Raw genomic sequence first — 6,000 nt, forward strand, 5'->3', positions numbered from 1 at the left:
TTTAATACAAATTATTATATATATTGCAAATCTTGTTTTTCATAATGCACGTAATCTTAATGAATAATGACACTTAGAATGACTGAGGGAGCGGGTCCTATCTCTATGGAATCCGCCATGTGAAACCGTAGCAGTAGCCCAGAATGGACAAACTAAACACTGCCTATAGGATATAGGGCTTTCTGTGTTATCCGCAAGTTGCGCTTCCACCATAGTTTCTCCTACACACTTGGAACAGGAAGGTGAGGCAAGGACATTAAAATCAGCAACTAAACCACTAGATGCCACGAAATCCCACACACTGGTCCCTGGTCTAGTCGCAGTGTTAATATTCAAACACTGTAAAACCATATTTACAATTTAATATTGTCTATTAGCTTTTTTTTTTTTACCATTTATTGTCAACAAGCTATTAGAGTTGGAAGTAGACTGAGTATTTCCAGCACACTAGACTTAGGTTCTATTAAGCGTTATATTACATTTTGTAAGCTATTAAATCACAAATGTCAGGTAACTGGAGTAAACAAGTTTAACAGTGTCTCAATTATTCTTCTAACATGTTTTTTTTACTTACAATTTATATCGCTAATGTGCATCTGCTCTTATGTTGATCTCAACTTGTGCGTTTGAGTGTGTTTGTGTGTATCCTCTCCCATCATATTTCTTCTACATTCTCCCTCTGTCTCTCTTTTCTTTTTGACTCTCTCCATCCATATATCTCTCTATTGACTGTCCCTGTAAGGCACTGTCAGCCCTGACACCTCCCCTTTAAATGCCAGCAGACACATGCAATCTGTCTCTACCTATCTACAAAATACAGGTGTGTGCACTTGCTCGCATACACAACATTTGTGTGCGTCCCGCAGTAATGTGTGTGTCCCTTCCAGTATATGCATGTGTTTGTTTGCCCCTTCCTATGTATGCGTGTCAGGTTTAATAGTAAGTGATGGGGTAGCCAGCAGCCTAAACAAGCTTTAGCTCAGGGGGGCAGCACTCACTATCTATCTAACTGCCTGAGAGAGAGAGAAAGACAGAGAGACAGAGGAAGGGAGGGAGAAGGAGGTACACAACATTTATCATTTAATAGTGGAAGCAACAACTCCTTTTTCAAGAATGGAAGGATACTGTTTACTGTTACCATTGAAAGTCTTGTGAGAAAATATCATAGCAAATATATCAAAGTTAAAGTTACTGGTCGGTATTGTGTAAGCAGTTCCTTTAATGGGTAATATATTCCTCTACCCTATTTGCCACATACACCAGTTATAATTACTCTTCTTTACTAAAGAAATTGTGACAGGCAATAATAAAGGAAAATGTTACAATGCTCCAGAGTTGACTTAAAATTATTAATATTATCATACTTTATCCAAAAAAAAACCATACATACATACAGACAATCACACTAAAAAATGTTTGAAATCCTTCAAGAGCTTCATGTGAAGAACACTCGAGAAGCAATTATCCTACTCCACATTTATAGATTGGGCTTTTAATGTGCGTCAGTTCATGTCAGTTTGAGTCTCTGCATGTTTGTCTTGGAACCTCTGGGGCTGACAGGGAGGTTAATCCACTATTCAACCCCAGTCAGAGTTTCTATCCTCTGGGGTGCACAGAGAGCAGCGATGGCCCCTGTCACCTCCACATCTCTGGGACAAGAACCCTCGCCCCGCTTCCACAATGCACCACAAAAGAGCTTATCGTCCCTGGGCATCAAGCAATGCTGACGGGGATTGGAAGGAATGGATGTTTGCACTGCTGGGTGCCAATAAGAGTGACACAAACGCACACACATATGAGTAGGTAAGGGTACACTGCTGACATATGGCAAGATAAAAGGGTGGGACTGCACATGCACGCTGTTTCACAAACATACACGCAGGACCACATGCACATTGTTAAGCATGCATACACACTGACAGACAAAGCCATGCTAGGAGCACTGGATGCTATCTGTTGGAAGGAAATTAGTTTTCTCCCATTTCGAACCTCAGTCTGGTGTCAGTGAGAGTGTGTGTCTATGTGCCCTCAAGCGTATGTGTGTGAGGGTTTTGAGAAGTCTTTTGTGTGTTTTCACAGAGGTCATTGATTCAGAATATTTCTTATTGATTCAGTGTCATAGTTAAATATTTTAGTTTTTCTCTGCCTCAACAGATATGATTTGGTTTTATTCATTTTTGAATTGTCATGGCCTAGCAGTAGCTACAGTGAATAAGTATTCAATTACACACAATAATTCCCTCTCACTGTCTTTTAGTGTTTTATTCATACATTTTAGAGACTTTAGAGAGCTAACATCTCTTTTAATCTTTCACTCACTCACTCTCCCGGTCCCTCCCTGCCTCCCTCTCTCCGTCTGTCTGTGATAAATGTAGCTAGTCAATGAGTGGGTTGTAAGGGTGACCTGGCCAGAGGACCTATGTGTTTATGTGTGTCTGTATGTTTAGAATTTACGTGTGTATGACTAATTTAATGGATAGCATGCCACTATGGTCAAGGACCCCCTTACACGCATACAAAAACACACACATACAAAAACACACATACACATACACACACTGTATACACACACAGAGTTGAGAGTGGGCAGCGAATGACTGATTTACAGGACAAACCAGTGACTATTGACTACATGTACTGTAACCTGAAAAATGACTCTGTGTGTGTGTGTGTGTGTGTGTGTGTGTGTGTGTCACTCAGACTAGCCTTAATCAATCACTCACTACAGACCCTGAACTTTGGACACGACTGGAGGAAATAAATCTACTGACATGAAGTGGAAGAGAGGCAGGGAGGAGAAAATATGATAGAGTGTAGAGATGATATCTTTTTTTAAGATGAAGATGCTTTTTCATGTCACTTTGAATATCTCACTAATGTTGAATAACATTGAACATATTTTCTTCTGGTTCAACTTATTAATGTATTCGATTTATTTTGAGTTGAATTTTAAGTACTGATGCACTTTTTGCATGAATTTCTTCATTTTTGATCCCTCTTCACAGTAACTATCTGAAAAAGTCCCCTTGAATAAACAGAGAGAAGGTTCAGTGTCAGTGATGCAACCATAAGTGTTGCAGCTATCACTAATCTGGTTAATCCTACTACAATATGTTAAAAAATCAATTAATCTACTAAATATTATATTTTAGGGGCAACACTTTTATGTACATGTAAATGTAATATAATTGAATGATCTTTATGATTTCTAGCATTTGTGTGTGTGTGTGTGTGTGTGTGTGTGTGTGCAAGAGAGAGACAGAGAGAGAAAGTATATCTGATTATCATATTAATATTAACCAGATACTGCATGATGAAACATCACTGAAATAAGAGAAACTGATTTTCAAGAAATTAAGTAAATATACCATTCAAAATACTAAATAACCATATTGGAGTGCGTGCTGGGAGGAGTTGATTAAATACAGCCATGGCTGTTAAATGGATCAGATGTGGCATGAATCCCATAACTTACAATTTCACGTATCTAGTACGTTTGAGTGCCACAGTGAGTAGTTCCCCATTCTAGTATCCTCATTCAGCTTTTTTTAAATCTTTGTGTGAATGTAACGCATATTAGTAAAATACAGTACAGTATCATCTGCATATAGATATATTCTAAATTTCGACAGGTCAAATGAAAACAGATTAAGAATAATAAAGTTAACACAAGTATGCCGTTATCAATAATACACAACACTTATGATTACTTCACAATATTAAAGATTAAGTGTGTGTCATTAAGGTGGCTCTATTGACAGAAATGTAATATAATATTGACAGGTATGTACGTAATAGATTCAGCTGATTTTATCTACACACACTGCAGGTCACCTTTCATGGGGTCCACCATGTTGAACCAGCATGTTTCTACAGTAGCCCACAACGGACAAACCAAACACTGGCTGTAGATAGGGCCTTTCATATTTCGCAAACCATTCTGCAATGCTCGATGCCACTAAATCCTACACACTTGTCCTTTAAATTGTTTTTGAGTAAGTAAAATATTGCTCGACAGTTTGACCAAAAACAAAAATCCAAATGATTACAAAATATTGTGATTAATTGCTTAAAATTTTTTGCACATTGAATATAGTGTACATATTTTTCATTTATAGCTTTATATTATCTATTATATTTTGTAATATTCTTATTTGTGATACTATTGTATGTACTCTTTTTATTGCACTATATTCCTCAATGCTGCTGTGTGTAATTTGAATTTCTCCTACGGTGATTAATAAAGGTATATTTTATCTTATGCACTATTTACTTGCGCAATAAATAAAAAAGAAATAAGGCTGCAGTCGCATGACATGTGTAGACCACACCATGAAAAATGTATGTAGATTATATCAGATAATATTATTACATTATTACTATTATAATAATATTGGCATATAGATGTGTTCAGGGTGGGACTCTTATTAGAAATGTGAAGTTTGGTTGAGATTGGACCATGTACAGTGAAATTATGACAACTTCCTGTTTCATGGCGAAATGGTGAAATTTGATGCCAAGCAATGGACACACCGTTCGATGCACAGTCACACAAATAGCACAACTTTGAATTGTGATGGTCTTTAGATTGCCCTGACCAAATTTAAAGGCAATCCTATAAATTCCCTAGGAGTAGTTTGTTCAAACACAACATAACTCATTGTTATGAGTCATAGTTATGTCTACTCCTGAATGCTTGCTATGGTAAAGTTTAGCCATGAGCAAAAACATCCATTTTGGCGTCTTCCCAGTTTTGTCATTTTTTGAACCATTATGTTTTATTTTGTCCTGTCTGTGCAAAATTAACTGTTTTGTGTCACCAATACACTGATCAAGGACAAACGACACAAGAATAGGTTAAAAACCAAATAGTTTATCATTTATAAATTGCTAATTGTGATGCCTATATTTAAGACAAATGGTCATTAATAAAAATTCTGTTTCACTACATTGCAGTTTGCACAATAAAAAATACTTACATTCTGCACACATGACTACATAAAAAAGTTTTTATATTCTATATACTCCTGGCAGTAGAATAAACCTCTATACTCCTAAGGCCCAGTCATGCAAAAGAAAATACTGTGAAACTGCCAGAATCTTAAAAAATACTGTGATATAAATTTTTGGTCATACCGCCCAGCACTACTATGAGTGGGAAGACAGGCAGAGAAAAGATTATGAAGAAAGGCAGTAGGCAGAGGGGTTCTATTGGTGTACGTGTAGAAAGCTACTTGCCTCACGGGAAAGAGAGACGGATGGAAAGAAACTAAATGGCCAGGAAATTGACACAGTTACTATTCTCCCCATGGAGAAGAGTCCGGAAGGAAGAGAGGAAGGGAGGGAGGGAAGAAAAGGAAAAGATGGATAGAGGAACATAGGGAGAGACTGGAGGAATATGAGGTTCAGAGCATTTTGGTTTGTGGGGTCAGGCCTTGGGTCAGTATCAACTCAATAAAATCCACACAAACAAAGTAAAACACAGATACACACACATTCACACACAACCACAGATGTACACACTTTCTCTAGCTCACAGACAAACACGCCCAGTGGTCTCTCGGTACTGCTACTTTGGTGGTTAGGGACTGGTTGCTACACATACTGACACAAGCTGAGGGAAAATAAACAGGCTTTAACTTACAGACTTTAATACTCAGGCTCCTATCCCCATTCATTCTCATAGAGAAAAGAAGTAAATTGGCACCCAATTCTGTTTTCCATTTAAATAATTTGGTGAGTGGGTGACACCAACTGAGATTAAGTTGCTCAACAATAAATATCCAAGTATATCTATAATACATTAATATTTTGTAAGGTGTTTTATACAGTATATTCAGCGCCGTCGTATAGGGGGAAAGATGATGACAATTCTAAGGGCCCACAGCCCATTAGGGCCCACACACAGCCCCCAGTAGACTCTATGACTAAATTATTATGCATAGACTTAACTAATATATTCATACTAATGAATCTGAGCTAAAACAAAACCACAAAGTC

General features: G+C 37.4%; 1 protein-coding gene across 1 annotated transcript in view; it reads left to right on the plus strand.

The window, feature by feature from the left end:
• Positions 1–6,000, plus strand: part of LOC118343277 (CUB and sushi domain-containing protein 3-like) — a 323,719-nt gene that overhangs the window by 100,836 nt on the left and 216,883 nt on the right.

This window comes from Morone saxatilis, unplaced genomic scaffold, assembly GCF_004916995.1.
Source record: "Morone saxatilis isolate NCDOM2014 unplaced genomic scaffold, NCSU_SB_2.0 Contig9, whole genome shotgun sequence".
NCBI classification, from domain to species: domain Eukaryota; kingdom Metazoa; phylum Chordata; class Actinopteri; family Moronidae; genus Morone; species Morone saxatilis.